The sequence below is a fragment of the Manis pentadactyla genome, chromosome 4, assembly GCF_030020395.1.
Source record: "Manis pentadactyla isolate mManPen7 chromosome 4, mManPen7.hap1, whole genome shotgun sequence".
NCBI lineage: Eukaryota > Metazoa > Chordata > Mammalia > Pholidota > Manidae > Manis > Manis pentadactyla.
In genome coordinates, this window is record NC_080022.1 from 36,689,627 (window position 1) to 36,708,859 (window position 19,233).

The 19,233-nt window shown below is 41.9% G+C and overlaps 1 protein-coding gene and 1 long non-coding RNA gene across 2 annotated transcripts in view; one reads left to right on the plus strand and one right to left on the minus strand.

Annotated features, from left to right (window-relative positions):
• Positions 1–19,233, plus strand: part of NSUN4 (NOP2/Sun RNA methyltransferase 4) — a 51,055-nt gene that overhangs the window by 21,109 nt on the left and 10,713 nt on the right. The window lies entirely within an intron of this gene.
• LOC130683345 (uncharacterized) lies at positions 1,478–18,100 on the minus strand. The gene is made up of 3 exons (XR_008997000.1): positions 15,954–18,100; positions 8,821–10,828; positions 1,478–2,487 (listed from the first exon to the last, which is right to left on the minus strand). It is a non-coding gene; the product is annotated as an uncharacterized LOC130683345 (long non-coding RNA).

The window sequence follows — 19,233 nt, forward strand, 5'->3', positions numbered from 1 at the left end:
CTCCAGTTGCAAAGAAGACTGCTATCTCAGAGCTCCACACATTCTTGGTAACTCCATCCCACTTTCAACTCTATCTGGCCATCAGCTGGAGTAAGAACAGCACCCAAGTTCTATGTGTTAAAGTTAGATGCTTCACCACTCAAAGCTTTCTTTTTGTATGCATTGCAGTTACACGTTCATCCCTTTGTATTTAGCCTAGTTGAGTAATTTCCTTTTAGGTTTGTTTCTTACATACTGCACAAGAAATATATTACCATCATCTCAGAAACTCTCTTATGCCCCTTTCTACCCTTCTAGACATAATCACTATTCTGACTCCTAAAACCATAGATATTTTGAACTTTGTATAAATGAAATCATATAGTATGTACTGTAGAAGGTACTCTAGTATGACTTTTTCTGTCACCATTATGTTTGTGATAGTCATCCATGTTGTCATCTGTGGCAGTGGTTTGTTCATTGTTGTTGCTGTATTATATCCCATGATACACATATATAACAATTTATTTGCCCACTTTATTTGTAATAGACAATTGGATTGTTTTCAGCTTTGGGTTATTACAAACAACACTGCTGTGAACAATATTTTTATTTTTTAAATTTTTTATTAAAGTATCATTAATATATAATCTTATAAAGGTTTCACATAAGCCACATTGTGGTTATTACATTCACCCATTTTATCAAGTTCCCCCACATACCCCATTGCAGTCACTGTCCATCAGCATAGTAAGATGCTGTAGAGTCACTACTTGTCTTCTCTGTGCTGTACTGCCTTCCCTGTGATCCCCATACATTATGTGTGCTAATCATAATACCCCTTAATCCCCTTCTCCCTCCCTCCCCACTCAACCCACCCTCTTCACCCCCTTCCTTTTGGTAACTGCTAATCCCTTCTTGGAGTCTGTGAATCTACTGCTGTTTTGTTCCTTCAGTTTTCTTTGTTGTTATACTCCACAAATGAGTGAAATCATTTGGTACTTGTCTTTCTCCACCTGGCTTATTTCACTAAGCATAATACCCTCTAGCTCCATTCATGTTATTACCAATGGTAGAATTTCTTTTCTTCTTCTTTTTTTTTTTTTTTTTTCATGGTGAACAAATTCTTACATAGTGAATAAGTTCTTACATGGTGAACAGTGCAAGGGCAGTCATCACAGAAACTTTTGGTTTTGATCACACATTATAAACCATAAACAATCAGGTCAAATATGAATATTCGTTTGATTTTTATACTTGATTTATATGTGGATCCCACATTTCTCCCTTTATTATTATTATTATTATTTTTTTAATAAAATGCTGAAGTGGTAGGTAGATGTAAGATAAAGGTAGAAAACTTAGTTTAGTGTTGTAAGAGAGCAAATGTAGATGATCAGGTGTGTGCCTGTAGACTATGTGTTAATCCAAGCTAGACAAGGGCAATAAAACATCCATGGATGCAGAAGATTTCTCTCAGAATAGGGGGGGAGAGGTTCTAAGCCTCACCTCTTTTGATCCCCAATTTCTTACCTGATGGCCCCCCTGCGACTGTGCCTGTCTTAGGTTGTTCCTCCCTTGAGGAATCTTACCCGTCTCTGGCTAACCAGTCATCTTCCGGGGCCATACAGGGAAATGTAAAGTTGGTAAGTGAGAGAGAAGCCTTATTGTTTGAAAAGGTTAGCTTTTTACTTCTATGCAGATTTATGCCCTGTGGCTTCTGTGCCCAGCATTTGTCTTGAGGTATCTTTAGCACTTGGAGGAATTATGATACTTGGTAAATTCGATATGGGGCACGAATTCTACTAAAGGGTTGTAATTAGGAAGGAAGAAGAAAAGCTATAGAGGTAGCAGATGGAAGAAAACATGGGGAGATTGATTATTTCTTTGACATATCTTCTTGTAGAGTAATTTAAGCATGTATAGGTTTTAAACTACTAATTAAATTGCACACACACATTAACATAATAGGAATACAGTTACGTAACCAAAGCAGATCTATAATTACCAGCTATCTCCAGTGAGGCCAAGAAAACCAGTTAGGCATCCTAGGCATTTGTGAAAATTTGTCTATGATATGATGGATATTGTCCAACTGTACTTGAACAGTCTGAGAGAAATCAGACAAATTAAAACAACCCATTCCTGGGAATTGTTCACATCCCATATGTTTTTAACAGTAGATAGTCTGTAGTTGTAAGATTTTGGAGCACTACAACTTGCACTTCTTCTAATTCTTGGTTGAGTTCCAACAGTGTAGATCCAGTCAAATTTGTTGTTTTACTGTATGCACAGGCCAGCTTAGATATCTCCTTCTTCATTCCAATGGCAAGTCCAGGAACCAGTGGGATGAATGCAGCTACAACTGCAGCATCGCCTGGATCTTTGTTGAGGTTTTTTGATGATCATCTTCTGGTATGACTCTTCCAGAGAGTGCTGATGTTGGAAGTTCTTCTTCATATCGTATCTTAGTTCATTTTCTGGGTAGCCAAGTTAGGCTTTGATCCTCTGTATAAATACAAACAGACCCTTTGCCCACACTTTGATCTGCCCTTTATACCATTGTGTAGAACTCATTGGACTTCACCACACAGGAACTGCTTTTTTTTTTTTTTTAAGAGAAAAGAATATTATCAGAAAAGTGTACCTCCATAGCCAATCATCTGACACCCTTTAAGTGATCAAAGTTAAGGATATTTAAAGCATGCATTAATCATTGATTTACAGTTAGTTTTATCCTATCATGGAGTAATCCCCCTTTTCTTTCTTTTTTTTTTTTTTTGTTATATTTAATCTACACTTACATGAAGAATATTATGTTTACTAGGCTCTCCCCTATACCAGGTTCCCGCTATAAACCCCTTTACAGTCACTGTCCATCAGCATAGCTAAATGTTGTAGAATCACTACTTGCCTTCTCTGTGTTGTACAGCCTTCCCCTTTCTCCCACCCCCCCATGCATGCTGATCTTAATACCTCCCTTCTTCCTTTCCCCCCATATCCCTCCCTACCCACCCATCCTCCCCAGTTCCTTTCCCTTTGGTACCTGTTAGTTCATTCTTGGGTTCTGTGATTCTGCTGCTGTTTTGTTCCTTCAGTTTTTCCTTTGTTCTTATACTCCACAGATGAGTGAAATCATTTGGTATTTCTCTTTCTCTGCTTGGCTTATTTCACTGAGCTTAATACCCTCCAGCTCCATCCATGTTGCTGCAAATGGTAGGATTTGCCCTCTTCTTATGGCTGAGTAGTATTCCATTGTGTATATGTACCACATCTTCTTTATCCATTTATCTACTGATGGACATTTAGGTTGTTTCCACTTCTTGACTATTGTAAATAGTGCTGCAATAAACATAGGGGTGCATTGGTCTTTCTCAAACTTGATTGCTGCATTCTTAGGGTAAATTCCTAGAAGTGGAATTCCTGGGTCAAATGGTAAGTCTGTTTTGAGCATTTTGATGAACCTCCATACTGCTTTCCACAATGGTTGAACTAGTTTACATTCCCACCAGCAGTGTAGGAGGGTTCCCCTTTCTCCACAGCCTCGCCAACATTTGTTGTTGTTTGTCTTTTGGATGGCAGCCATCCTTACTGCTGTGAGTGATACCTCATTGTAGTTTTAATTTGCATTTCTCTGATAATTAGTGATGTGGAGCATCTTTTCATGTGTCCGTTGGGCAACTGTATTTCTTTTTTGGAGAACTGTCTGTTCAGTTCCTCTGCCCATTTTTTAATTGGATTATTTGATTTTTGTTTGTTGAGGCATGTGAGCTCTTTATATATTTTGGACGTCAAGCCTTTATTGGATCTGTCATTTACAAATATATTCTCCCATACTGGAGGGTTCCTTTTTGTTCTATTGATGGTGTCTTTTGCTGTACAGAAGCTTTTCAGCTTAATATAGTCCCACTTGTTCATTTTTGCTGTTGTTTTCCTTGCCCGGGGAGATATGTTCAAGAGGTCGCTCATGTTTATGTCTAAGAGGTTTTTGCCTATGTTTTTTTCGACAAGTTTAATGCTTTCATGGCTTACATTCAGGTCTTTGATCCATTTTGAATTTACTTTTGTATATGGGGTTAGACAATGGTCCAGTTTCATTCTCCTACATGTAGCTGTCCAGTTTTGCCAGCACCATCTGTTGAAGAGACTGTCATTTCGCCATTGTATGTCCATGGCTCCTTTATCAAATATTAATTGACCATATATGTTTGGGTTAATGTCTGGAGTCTCTAGTCTGTTCCACTGGTCTGTGGCTCTGTTCTTGTGCCAGTACCAAATTGTCTTGATTACTATGGCTTTATAGTAGAGCTTGAAATTGGGGAGTGAGATCCCCCCTACTTTATTCTTCTTTCTCAGGATTGCTTTGGCTATTCGGGGTCTTTGGTGTTTCCATATGAATTTTTGAATTATTTGTTCCAGTTCATTGAAGAATGTTGCTGGTAATTTGATAAGGATTGCATCAAATCTATATTGCTTTGGGCAGGATGGCCATTTTGACGGTATTAATTCTTCCTAGCCAAGAGCATGGGATGAGTTTCCATTTGTTAGTGTCCCCTTTAATTTCTCTTAAGAGTGACTTGTAGTTTTCAGAGTATAGGTCATTCACTTCTTTGGTTAGATTTATTCCTAGGTGTTTTATTCTTTTTGATGCAATTATGAATGGAATTGTTTTCCTGATTTCTCTTTCTATTGGTTTATTGTTAATGTATAGGAAAGCTACAGATTTCTGTGTGTTAATTTTGTATCCTGCAACTTTGCTGAATTCCGATATTAGTTCTAGTAGTTTTGGGGTGGAGTCTTTAGGGTTTTTTATGTACAATATCATGTCATCTGCAAATAGTGACAGTTTAACTTCTTCTTTACCAATCTGGATTCCTTGTATTTCTTTGTTTTGTCTGATAGCCGTGGCTAGGACCTCCAGTACTATGTTAAATGGCAGTGGGGAGAGTGGCATCCCTGTCTAGTTCCCAATCTCAGAGGAAAAGCTTTCAGCTTCTCGCTGTTCAGTATAATGTTGGCTGTGGGTTTATGATATATGGCCTTTATTATGTTGAGGTACTTGCCCTCTATTCCCATTTTGCTGAGAGTCTTTATCATGAATGGATGCTGAATTTTGTCAAATGCTTTTTCAGCATCTATGGAGATGATCATGTGGTTTTTGTCTTTCTTTTTGTTGATGTGGTGGGTGATGTTGATGGATTTTCGAATGTTGTACCATCCTTGCATCCCTGGGATGAATCCCACTTGGTCATGGTGTATGATCCTTTTGATATACTTTTGTATTCGGTTTGCTAATATTTTGTTGAGTATTTTTGCATCTACGTTCATCAGGGATATTGGTCTGTAGTTTTCTTTTTTGGTGGGGTCTTTGCCTGGTTTTTGTATTAGGGTGATGTTGGCTTCATATAATGAGTTTGGGAGTATTCCCTCCTCTTCTATTTTTTGGAAAACTTTAAGGAGAATGAGTATTATGTCTTCTCTGTGTGTCTGATAAAATTCCGAGGTAAATCCGTCCGACCCGGGTGTTTTGTTCTTGGGTTGTTTTTTGATTACCGTTTCAATTTCTTTGCTTGTAATTGGTTTGTTTAACTTTTGTGTTTCTTCCTTGGTCAGTCTTGGAAGGTTGTATTTTTTAAGAAGTTGTCCATTTCTTCTAGGTTTCCCAGCTTGTTAGCATATAGGTTTTCATAGTACTCTCTAATAATTCTTTGTATTTCTGTGGGGTCTGTCGTGATTTTTCCTTTCTCATTTGTGATTCTGTTGATTTGTATTGATTCTCTTTTTCTCTTAATAAGTTTGGCTAGAGGCTTATCTATTTTGTTTATTTTCTCAAAGAACCACCTCTTGGTTTCATTGATTTTTGCTATTGTTTTATTCTTCTCAATTTTATTTATTTCTTCTCTGATCTTTATTATGTCCCTCCTTCTGCTGACTTTAGGCCTCATTTGTTCTTCTTTTTCCAATTTTGATAATTGTGATGTTAGACTATTCATTTGGGATTGTTCTTTCTTCTTCAAGTGTGCCTGGATTGCTATATACTTTCCTCTTAAGACTGCTTTCACTGCATCCCACAGAAGTTGGGGCTTTGTGTTATTGTTGTCATTTGTTTCTATATATTCCTTGATCTCTATTTTAATTTGTTCATTGATCCATTGATTATTTAGGAGCATGTTGTTAAGCCTCCATGTGTTTGTGAGCCTTTTTGTTTTCTTTGTAGAATTTATTTCTAGTTTTATACCTTTGTGGTCTGAAAAGTTGGTTGGAAGAATTTCAATATTTGGATTTTGCTGAGGCTCTTTTTGTGGCCTAGTATGTGGTCTATTCTGGAGAATGTTCCATGTGCACTTGAGAAGAATGTATATCCTGTTGCTTTTGGATGTAGAGTTCTACAGATGTCTATTAGTTCCATCTGCTCTACTGTGTTGTTCAGTGCTTCCGTGTCCTTACTTATTTTCTGCCCGGTGGATCTATCCTTTGGGGTGAGTGGTGTGTTGAAGTCTCCTAAAATGAATGCATTGCATTCTGTTTCCCCCTTTAGTTCTGTTAGTATTTGTTTCACATATGCTGGTGCTCCTGTGTTGGGTGCATATATATTTAGAATGGTTATATCCTCTTGTTGGACTGAGCCCTTTATCAATATGTAGTGTCCTTCTTTATCTCTTGTTACTTTCTTTGTTTTGAAGTCTATTTTGTCTGATATTAGTACTGCAACCCCTACTTTCTTCTTGCTGTTGTTTGCCTGAAATATGTTTTTCCATCCCTTGACTTTTCGTCTGTACATGTCTTTGGGTTTGAGGTGAGTTTCTTGTAAGCAGCATATAGATCGGTCTTGCTTTTTTATCCATTCTATTACTCTGTGTCTTTTGATTGGTGCATTCCGTCCATTTACATTTAGGGTGACTATTGAAAGGTATGTACTTATTGCCATTGCAGGCTTTAAATTTGTGGTTACCAAAGGTTCAAGGTTAGCCTCTTTAGTATCTTACTGCCTAACTTAGCTCGCTTATTGAGCTGTTATATACACTTTCTGGAGATTCTTTTCTTCTCTCCCTTCTTATTCCTCCTCCTCCATTCTTCATATGTTGGGTATTTTGTGCTGTGCTCTTTCTAGGAGTGCTCCCATCTAGAGCAGTCCCTGTAAGATGTCCTGTAGAGGTGGTTTGTGGGAAGCAAATTCCCTCAGCTTTTGTTTGTCTGGGAATTGTTCAATCCCACCATCATATTTAAATGATAGTTGTGCTGGATACAGTATCCTTGGTTCAAGGCCCTTCTTTTTCATTGCATTAAATATATCATGCCATTCTCTTCTGGCCTGTAGGGTTTCTGTGGAAAAGTCTGATGTTAGCCTGATGGATTTTCCTTTATAGGTGACCTTTTTCTCTCTAGCTGCCTTTAAAACTCTTTCCTTGTCCTTGATCTTTGCCATTTTGATTATTATGTGTCTTGGTGTTGTCCTCCTTGGATCCTTTCTGTTGGGGGTTCTGTGTATTTCCATGGTCTGTTCAATTATTTCCTCCCCCAGTTTGGGGAAGTTTTCAGCAATTATTTCTTCCAAGATACTTTCCATCCCTTTTCCTCTCTCTTCTTCTTCTGGTACCCCTATAATACAGATATTGTTCCTTTTGGATTGGTCACACAGTTCTCTTAATATTGTTTCAGTCTGGAGATCCTTTTATCTCTCTCTATGTCAGCTTCTATGCATTCCTGTTCTCTGGTTTCAATTCCATCAATGGCCTCTTGCATCCTATCCATTATGCGTATAAACCCTTCCAGAGTTTGTTTCATTTCTGTAATCTCCTTTCTGGCATCTGTGATCTCCCTCCGGACTTCATCCCATATCTCTTGCATATTTCTCTGCATCTCTGTCAGCATGTTTATGATTTTTATTTTGAATTCTTTGTCAGGAAGACTGGTTAAGTCTGTCTCCTTCTCTGGTGTTTGTTGTCTCTGTGATCTTTGTCTGCCTGTAGTTTTGCCTTTTCATGGTGATAGGAATAGTTTGCAGAGCTGGAACGAGTGACGGCTGGAAGAACTTCCCTTCTTGTTGGTTTGTGGCCCTCCTCTCCTGGGAGAACAGCGATCTCTAGTGGCTTGTGCTGGGTAACTGTGCGCAGACAGGGCTTCTGCTTCCTGCCCTGCTGCTACGGAGTTTATCTCCGCTGTTGCTGTGGGCTTAGCCTGGCTCGGGCGGCCGCTCCAAAGTGGTGGAGTCGTGTTGGAGGAGGAGCAGCCAGGAGGCTATTTATCTACGTAAGGGGCCTCCGTGCTCCCTGCAGCCCAGGGGATTAGGGTGCCCAGAGATCCCCGGATTCCCTACCTCTGGATTAAGTGTCCCGCCCTGCCCCTTTAAGACTTCCAAAAAGCACCCACCAAAACAAAACAACGACCACAAAAAATAAAAAAATTTTTTTTTTATTTAAAAAGAAAATAAATAAATAAATAATGGCCGCTCGTTTTTCTTTATTCTCCGGCGCCAGCCTCAGGCCTCTGCTCACCGGTCTTGCTGCCCTGTTTCCCTAGTATTGGGGTCCCTATCCCTTTAAGACTTCCAAAAAGTGCTCGCCAAAACAAAACAGCAAAAAAAAAAAAAAAAATGGCCACTCGCTTTTCTTATGTCCTCCGGCGCCAGGCCTCCAGTACCCTCTCACCGTTCTTGCTGCCCTGTTTCCCTAGTATCCAGGGCCCCACGCATGCACTGTGTCTGCGCTCTGGTCCGGATGGCTGGGGCTGGGTGTTCAGCAGTCCTGGGCTCCCTCTCCCTCCCGCTCTGCTTGCTCTTTTCCCACCGGGAGCTGGGGGAAGGGGCGCTCGGCTCCCGCGGGGCCGGGGCTTGTATCTTACCCCCTTTGTGAGGCGCTGGGTTCTCTCAGGTGTGGATGTGGTCTGGATGTTGTCCTGTGTCCTCTGGTCTTTATTCTAGGAAGAGTTGTCTTTGTTATATTTTCATAGATATATGTGGTTTTGGGAGGAGATTTCCGCTGCTCTACTCACACCGCCATCTTGGCTCCACCTCCTCTTTTCTTCTTATGGCTGAATAATATTCCATTGTGTATATGTACCACATCTTCTTTATCCATTCATCTACTGATGGACACTTAGGTTGCTTCCATATCTTGGCTATTGTAAATAGTGCTGCAGTAAACATAGGGGTACATATGTCTTTTTGAATCTGGGATCTTGTTTTCTTTGGGTAAATTCCCAGGAGTGAAATTCCTGGGTCAAACGGTATTTCTATTTTTAGTTTTTTGAGGAACTTCCATATTTCTTTCCACAGTGGTTGTGTTACCAAAAATACTGGACAACTAGATCACTGATGGAAGAACCAAGCGGCACTCGGAGGTCTCAGAGTGTTGAGGTTTTATTTCACACTGGCGGGCTCATAGGGGAGTAATCTCCCAAGGTCTGAGCCCTGAGCACAAGCAAGGGGTGCAATTTATATTATTTTGATATGTGGCATTTTGGCATGTACAGGGCAAAAGAGGAGCCTGGAGGAGGGAGCTGGGGGTGCTTTGCCAAGTAGAGGAAAAAGCGGTTTGCTGACCTTGATGGCTGTGCTGAATATTTTCCTTATCATTCCCCCCTCTGATTCCCCTTTAAACACTTTGTTTTAGGGAGCATCATCTTTTTGGTTTATGATAGCGTTATAATGACTTGTATTTATACTTTTAATTGCTTTGAGTAAGGATTTTTCCTTGTGACTTTTTCATTAAAGTCCTGAGTACTTTGTGAAGAACACAAATGATTATGTTCTTATCCATTTGTCTGTATGGGCCTTGTGTGTACAAGTTGAAATGAGTCCTTCAGACTCTTGATAAGTCTGTGCTTAACAAAAAATACCCAGTTTTTCTCAGTCTTAATTTATTTTTATGCAGCTGAGCATTACACTCAGGCTGGTTTATCTGAGTGTGAGAAGACAGGTGTTAAAGGTGTAGGGTCACTGAGGGCTGCTCCCTTGGGTGATGACTATGCACTTTATAACTCTTGTACAGTTAAACATTATAGAGAGGTACTTTGGAAATGCAGGCTGAGACTTGAGTTCAGCTAGGAGAGTCAGGTAAGCACAGCAAAACAACTTAATGATTACACAGTAGACAATAGAAAGGGCAAATTTTTGAGGAACAGTTTAGTCAGAGGGGGCAGCAGCAGACAGTTTAATGCCCAGGATGAGAGATTCCATTCTGGCGAGGGCCAGGATCCATGGCGTGCAGGTGTTCATTGGTCAGAGGGTAATCATCAGATGCAGAGGTGGAGAGGATTCTGGAGGTCTGGCTGGGCTTCCACTGATGTATTTCTTTGTCCGGAGTATAGGCTCTTCTCACTCTGAAATGATGGACCCACGGAGTCATGCCTGTAACTTTGAGGGTAGTAGGAGTAGTTAGAACAACAATGTGGGGCCCAGTCTACTGATGTTTGAGGGGTTCTCTTTTTCAATTTTTGACTCAGACTGAGTCCCTAGCCTGGAAGGAATGTACTGAGGTCCCTAAGGAGATCAGGGCTCTTTCTATGGTATATTGCTGCAGCTTATTTAGGGTGGCTCTTAAGGCTTAGAGCTGTTCTCTTACTCTCTTATTTCTTATCTGGTGTAGGTTCCCTGGGAGGCTCCTTAGACACGGGGAAAGGTGTTTATACACTAATTCAAAAGGGGAAAAGCCTTGAGTCCCAGGTGTGCAGTGAGTATTCAGGAGAGCCAGGGGCAGTAGGTCTGGCCACGGGAGGCCAGTTTCTTGGCAAAACTTAGCTAGGGTTCCTTTGAGGGTGCGATTTATTCGCTCCACTTTCCCTGAACTTTGTAGCTGGTATGCAGTGTGGAGTTTCCAGGTAATGTTGAGAGATTTAGTTAAAATCTGTACTGCATGTGCTATAAAGGCAGGTTAGTATTGCTTTTTGAGGAGGGCCTCTAGTGCAGTTTTTCTTACGTGGGTGAGCTGATGGTATTTGCTGACTAGATGCCTTCCAGTTGTAGTTGGGACAAAGATGTGTCTGTCAGGCAGCATCCATCATTTTTTTTTTCTTTTTTTAGTTAGGGTGGTTCCTTCAGCCATGGCCCAGTCTTTCTCTTTTTCAGTGTACTTGCGTGGAGGGGCCTCCACTGGGGGCATTAGGGCCATGGTGAGGGAAGGAGCTTTATCTGTTTTTATTGGCTGCTGTTTTAGCTGCCTTATCTGCCAGCTGGTTCCCCTGTGTTGTAGGGTTGTTTTCTTTTTGGTGTTTTTTGCAATGCAGAATTGCTACTTTTTCTGGGAGCCAGACAGCCTTGAGGAGTTTTAATATTGTGCCAGGTGAGAGGTGGAGAGGAATCGGTGTCCCTGTGTGTTTAAGAGGGACATAACAGTATGCGGGACCTTGATGTTTATTTTTTTGTCCCAGAGTAAGTTTATCTGCTTTTTTAATGAATAGAACTGTGGCTGCCAGTGTCCTGAGGCAGGGTGGCCATCCTGCCTCAAATGGGATTTCGTTTTTTTTTTCTGACAGATATACAACCGGCTGCTGCCAGGGTCTAACAGTTTATGTGAGAACTTCGAGAGCTACTTTTTTTTTATGTAGGAAGAGAGTGAAGGACTTTTTTTGTATCTGGCAGGCCTAGGGCGGGTGCCTGTTCTGAAGCAGCCTTTATAGGAAGGTGGCTCTTGCTTCTTCTGTCTAGACAGGGGGTTCTCAGTATTGCCCCTCCTAGGAGGCTGTAGAGGGGTTTTGCCATTGCCGAGAATCTGGGAATCCAGGTTTTGCAGAAACCGGTGGCCCCCAGGAACTCTCGTATGCCGTTCTTCGTCTGGGGCTGAGGTAAGGAGATAATGACTTTTTCTTCTCTGGCCCTAGTGCCCTTTCTTCCTGGGTGAGGAGAAAGCCCAAGTATTGGACTTGCTGCTGGCAGATTTGTGCCTTTTTTTATCCTGAGTCTGACAGGAGTTGCAGGAGGGCTTTTGTGCCTTTTGCATAATTTTCCTGGGTGTCACTGGCAAGGAGGAGGTCATCTACATACTGCAGGAGGGCGCAACACATGGCTTCCCTCGGAAAGCTGGCAAGGTCTGCAGCCAATGCCTCTCCAAATAGAGTGGGTGAGTTTTTGAACTCTTGTGGAAGCCGCATCCATGTTGACTGCATCTGCTGCCCTGTATCTGGTTCACTCCATTCGAAGGCAAACAAAAGCTGGCTTTGGGAGGCCAGCGAGAGGCAGAAAAAGGCATCTTTTAAGTCTAGGCAAGTGAACCATTTGACAGACTCCGGGATCTGGCTGAGGAGGGTATATAGATTTGGGACCACAGGGTGTAAACAAACAGTCACTCTGTTAATGGCTTGCAGGTTTCGAACAGGCTGGTGCCCTCCTCCTGGCTTTTTGAATGGTAGAAGTGGGGTGTTCCAGGGCAACTGACACTTGGTTAGAATACCTGCCTCTTTGAGTCTGATCAGGTGTTCCTGGATGCCTGCTTTTGCCTCTTGTGAGAGGAGGTACTGCTGCTCTCTTTGTGGCTGGGCCCCTGGAGTTAATTCTACAATGACAGGTGCTGGAGTCCAGCTCCAGCGAGTCCAGGAGTCCCCGAAGGATGAATGGCGTCTGCAACTGAATGAATGAGTGAGGACACAGACACTAGAAAAAGCTGAGCCTGGCCTTTAATGAAAAGTAGCAGCTTGATTATATACTCTTTGATTACATAAAGTACAGATATTAATCATTTAATTGACACATAGCATGGTTACATGAGTTTGGAGAATGAGATTAAGTCATTTGGCAGTTCTTAGCAGTTAACTTGTTTCTAAGTAAGCTTTGTACTTAGTTATTGTGGCCAGAAAATCTTCAGAGGTTAGGTAGGTGCCAGATTCTTGGTTTCTTTACAGATGACTATCTAAAGTTCACTATTTTATTATTTTTATGTAGGGCCCTCATTCTTTCATAGTTATACTCCCATTCTTCATCTCCGGTAGGAAAGAAAGAGGCTCTCTCTAAAAGGACATGATGACCTCTTGGCAGGCAGGGACAAATTTTATGGACTGTGCCTCGGACCCATTTTCAGTAAGACTTACAATGGAGATTTTTCTGATCTGGAGTTAGGTAATGCCCTGTTCTCATTTGTTTTATAATTTGCCAGGTTGTTCTTTGGCAGGCTAGCCAAAGAGTATCATTTGTTCTCTGTACCCACCTGTTGCCATTAATCATTGATTATGTCATTTGGAAGCCACGTAGGGGTGGGGGAAGGAACCTCAACCCAGGTAAATTTTCCATATCTTTTTTCCCATAAACTTGGGTCCAGTACTCATGGGGTCTCACTTTCCCATCATCGGGGGTAGTCACAGGGCAGTAGTGGTTTTTTCCAATTTCCTTTAAGACCAGTACCTAAAATTTTCAGGGAGAATTGGATATGGCCTCTTCCCTGAAGGGGCAGCTTGAATTGAAACCAAAATAAGCAAATTTATTAGGAGAGACACTTTGAGCAGGAGGATATTGAGGTTGCTCCTCTGGGAAGGCCACTGTGCAGTCCCTTCCATCCAACTGCCCGGACTGTGTCATCAGGCTGGTGGTTCGGACCGGCTCCCAACAGACAGGGGCTCGGTTATGAGCAAGTGCAGGTGGGTTGCTTCAGCCATACTGAGGGGAAGTCAGCTCTGAATTCAGGTGGGCTACTTGAGAGGGTCTGGGCACAGAATAGCCTCCACTCCTCTTCCCTGGGTGTGGTTATTGCCAGTACAAGGGACCCTGGCTCTTCTTGGCCTGGGTTTAGTTTGAGGCTGGTGTGTCCAGTTGGTTCAAAAGTTATTTGGGCTCCGAACTTTGAGAGTATATCTTGGCTGAAGAGGGGAATGGGGCACTCAGGTAGGTAGAGAAACTTACGTCGGGCTTGGCAAAAGTGTTGCTGGACTGCTTATGTCCCAGTGGCTCTGAGAATAGTTGCAGTCTTTTTACTGAAGAGAGTTACAGGGAGGGTGACCACAGAGTATTCTGCCCCTGTGTCAACCATGAAAGTCTTTTTTTGTTCCCCCACTTTCATTTTGACTGTGGGCTCATGGCAGCCGAGCATGAGAGAGCCTGGTCTTTGTCAATCTGAGTCTGTTCCTGCCAGACTAATGAGCCTTTCCCTGTGTTGCTCCTCCCGGCAGCGACCGGGCTTTGGGGCTTTGCCTCAGTTGGGGCATTTGTTCTTCCAATGCCTCTTCTCTTCACAGTAAGCACACTGGTCCCTGGCCAGGGGCGTCCTAGGCTTTCTCCCTCTTGGTGGCCAGCTTTTCTCTGCCTTTTGGTTATCTCTCTTTTAGGGTAGCTGCCAGGAAGCTGACCTTTTTTTTTTTCATTTTTCTTTCAGCTTCTCTGTTATCCTGAACTTCTCTGTTTAGATATACTTTGTTGACAATTTTAATCGGTTGCGTGATATTTATCCTGGCAAAGCCTTCAAGGTTTTGGAGCTTTTGTCTGATGTCTGGGGCAGCTTGAGCTATGAATGAGGTATTGACCATTTGTTGACTCCCTGGTGACTCAGGATTGAAGCGGGTGTAGATGCCATTAGCTTCATACAGTCTTTCATAATAATCCTCAGGAGACCCTCCTGGTTGTTGAGTGACTGAAGATACTTTGGTCATGTTCATAGGCTTTTTGGACCTGGCTTTGATCCCCTGGAGGAGGGCATCCTGATATTGGCAGATCTGGTGCTGTCCCTCAGGGGTGGTGAAGCCCCACTCGGGACGTTCCTCAGGGACAGCGATTTCAGCCTATGTACCCCAATCAAGGACCCCAGCTGCCTCCTCTCTTCCATTGTGAACAGGGTGTAGAGAAGCTGTTGGCAGTCTTTCCAGGTCGGCTGATGGGTTTGGAAGAGGGATTTCATGAGATCAACCAGGGCTTGTGGCTTTTCTGACAGGGTGTTGTGTTTTTAATTGAGGAGGTTAGTTATGGAGAAGGGTTGATAGTAAAACATAGGCCGGACCCACTGGATGGTCTCATCTTTATTACACCTTTCAGGCTCCCATGTCTCTTGCACCGGCATCTGAAGGGTGCCTGCTTCTGGCCAAGGGCACAGTCTGGCAGCTGGTCCAGGGGAGAGTGGGTCCATTCGTTCTGGAGTTGGCGGGGAGGCTGATGGCGGCAGGGTGTCTGTCTGGGACTGGGGGAGCTGGCTGCTGCTGACCTTGGGGGCGCATAAGGTAATATTCGCTCTTCCTTTGGGTCACCAGCAAGAATTTTTGGAGGCTCAGGCTTCTGTTGATTCTTTGCAGGCTTCTTTGTTGAGGCGACTAAGACCCTACCCTGTCCTTGCCTGTTGCAAGTGAATTGCACCCAAGGGGGAAGAGTCTGGGCAACTTCTAACCAGGAGTTGAAGTATGGGAACTGATTAGGATGACCTGGATCTCTAGGGATGACCCACCAGACTCAGCAGATTGTTGGGACATCTAGGGTTCCTTCTGGAGGCCACCCTACAGTACAGGTGGGCAATACAGATTCACACAGGGTTTTTAACCTGCCAGGAGTTAATTTTACTCTGTAGTTTTCTGAAAATCCCTTCTTGAAATTCTTGATCATAGTGTCAAGGATTGTGGGTTTACTGTGCCCTGACCCCATGACATGTCCATGTACAGTGCCGCAACAACAGATGAGGGAGGGGTGCCTCCTCTAGAGAGAAGACCAGTCAGATACCTGTCCGTTCGCGCTCCTCTCGGAGACTTTGGTCAGCCTTGACTAAGATGCACCTGTATAAGTCCTGGGCCAGGTCAGCCGAAGCAGAATCACCATTATGTTGTAGGGCTGACCATTCGCGGATGAGGGCCCACTCAGATTCCGTAGCGCAGGCCATGGAATCATAGATTCAGTGCAGACAAAATGACTTCAGCCCCCCTGCACACTCATTCACACACACTCAGACCAGTGTTTAAACATTCCCCCCCTGGGAAAGTCTACCTGTGAGACTTTTAAGAAGTCTCCGGGAAGTGATTAGGTTCCCCTTCCACCCCAACAGGTGGTACTGACTGGGTCAGGGGCCCCCGAGCCTTACCGGATTCCACGTTAAAACCAGGTCCTCAGTTGCCAAGCCTCCTTGAGTCTGGCAGGAACAGTGGAGCGGGGCTGGCCCAGGGCCACTGGGTGGGAGACTGCCGAGAGATCAGGCAGAGCACGCCTTCTCCATTGAGGTCTCCCGTTCCATCACCGCCCCGCCATTGCCCCAAACCGGTGGCAACAATGGGTCAGCGCGGTTCGGTCAGGGAACCAAATGTTATGGAAAATACTGGAAAACCTGGACTGGATCACTGACGGAAGAACCAAGCGGCACTCAGAGGTCTTGGAGTGTTGTGGTTTTATTTCACACTGGCGGGCTCAGAAGGGAGTAATTTCCCAAGGTCTGAGCCCTGAGCACAAGCAAGGGGAGCAATTTATATTATTTTGATATGTGACATTTCGGCATGCACAGGGCAAAAGAGGAGCCTGGAGGAGGGAGCTAGGAGTGCTTTGCCAACTAGAGGAAAAAGCAGTTTGCTTACCTTGATGGCTGTGTTGAATATTTTCCTTATCAGTTGAACTAATTTACATTTCCACCAACAGTGTAGGAGGGTTCCCTTTTCTCCACATCCTCACCAACATTTGTTGTTCCTTGTCTTTTAGATGTTGGCCATCCTAACTGGTGTGAGGTGATATCTCATTGTGGTTTTAATTGGCATTTTCCTGATAATATGCAACGTGGAGCATCTTTTCATGTGCCTGTTGGCCATCTGAATTTCTTCTTTGGAGAAGTGTCTGTTCAGATCCTCCATCCATTTTTTAATCAGGTATTTGCTTTTTGGGTGTTAAGGCGTGTGAGCTCTTAATATATTTTGGATGTTAACCCATTCTCAGATATGTCATTTATGAATAGATTCTCCCATACTGTAGGAAGCCTTTTTGTTCTACTGATGGTGTCCTTTGCTGTACAGAAGCTTTTTAGTTTGATGTAGTCCCATTTGTTCATTTTTGCTTTTGTTTCCCTTGCCCAAGGAGATGTGTTCAGGAAAAAATTGCTCATGCTTATATTCAAGAGATTTTTGCCTGTCTTTTCTTCTAAAAGTTTTACAGTTTCATGAGTTACATTCAGGTCTTTGATCCCTTTTGAGTTTACTTTTGTGTACGGAGTTAGACAATATCCAGTTTTATTCTTACATGTAGCTGTCCAGTTTTCCCAACACCATTTGTTGAAGAGGCTGCCTTTTCCCCATTGTATGTTCATGTCTTCTTTATCATATATTAATTGACCATATATTTGTGGGTTAATAGCTGGGGTCTCTATTCTAGTCCATTGATTTATGGGTCTGTTCTTGTGCCAGTACCAAATTGTTTTGATTACTGTGGCTTTGTAGTAGAGCTTGAAGTTAGGGAACATAATCTCCTCAGCTTTGTTCTTCTTTTTCAGGATTGCTTTGGCTATTCGGGTTTTTTGTGGTTCCATATGAATTTTAGAACTATTTGTTCTAGTTCATTGAAGAATGATGTTGGTATTTTGATGGGGATTACATTGAATCTGTAAATTTCTTTGGACAGGATGGCCATTTTGACTATATTAATTCTTCCTATCCATGAGCACAGGATATATTTCCATTTATTGGTGTCTTCTTTAATTTCTCTCATGAGTGTCTTACAGTTTTTGGAGTACAGGTGTTTCACTTCCTTGGTTAGGTTTATTCCTAGGTATTTTATTCTTTTTGATGCAATCATAAATGGAGTTGTTTTCATAATTTCCCTTTCTGCTAGTTCATTGTTAGTATATAGAATGCAACAGATTTCTGTGTATTACTTTTGTATCCTACAACTTTGCTAAATTCATTTACTAGTTCTAATAATTTTTTGGTGGAATCTTTAGGGTTTTCTATGTATAATGTCATGTCATCTGCAAACAGTGACAGTTGAATTTCTTCCTTACCAATTTATGAATAGATTCTCCCATACTGTAGTTCATTGTTAGTATATAGGAATGCAACAGATTTCTGTGCAATTTGAATGCCTTTTATCTCTGTGTGTTGTCTGATTGCTGTGGCTAGGACCTCCAGTACTATGTTGAATAAAAGTGGGGAGAGTGGGCATTCTTGTCTTGTTCTCGATCTTAGAGGAAAACGCTTTGCTACTAAGTGTGATGTTGGCTGTGGGTTTGTCATATATGGACTTTATTGTATTGAGGTACATACCCTCTATACCCATTTTGTTGCAAGTTTTTATCATGAGTGTATGTTGAATTTTGTCAGATGCTTTTTCAACATTTATTGAGATGATTATACAATTTTTTATCCTTTTTGTTAATGAGATGTATGATATTGATTGATTTATGAATACTGTACTATCCTTGGATCCCTGGAATAAATCCCACTTAGTCACGATGGATGATCTTTTTAATATATTTTTGAATTCAGTTTGCTAATATTTTGTTGAGGATTTTTGCATCTATGTTCATCAGATATATTGGTCTATAATTTTCTTTCTTGTGGTGTCTTTGTCTGGTTTTGGTATTAGAGTGATTGCTGGCCTCATAGAATGACTTTGGAAGTACCCCTCTTATATTTTTGGAATACATTAGGAAGGGTCGGTATTATCTCTTCTTTAAATGTTTGGTAGAATTGATCTATGAAGCCATCTAGACCTAGAGGTTTGTTTTTAGATAGGTTTTGATTACCAATTCGATTTCATTGCTGGTAATTGGTCTCTTCTGTTTTTCTGTTTCTTCCTGGGTCAGTCTTGGAAGGTTGTGTTTTTCTAGAAAGTTGCCCATTTCTTCTAGGTTGTCCAATTTATTGGCATATAATTTTTCATAGTATTTTCTAATAATTCTTTGTATTTCTCTGGTGTCTGTTGTGATTATTTCCCTTCGTTTCTGATTTTATTTTGGTGTGTATGCTTTTTTCTTCTTTCTTGAGTAGTCTGGCTAGGAGTTTATCTATTTTATTTATTTTCTCAAAGAACCAACTGCTAGTTTCATTGAGTTTTCTATCGTTTTATTCTTCTCAATTTTATTTATTTCTGCTCTGCTCTTTATTATGTCCCTCCTTTACCAACTTTGGGCTTCACTTGTTCTTTTTTAGTTTCTTTAATTGTGATTTTAGACTATTTGGGATTGTTCTTGTTCTTTGAGGTAAGCAATACACTGTTTACTTTCCTCTTAGAAGTGCCTTCGCTGCATCCCACAGGTTTTGGGCTGTTGTGTTATTATTTTCATTTGTGTCCATGTGTTGCTTTAATTTTTATTGCTTTAATTCTGTTTTAATTTGATCCTTGATTCACTGATTATTTAGCGTATTGTTTAGCCTCCATATATTTGT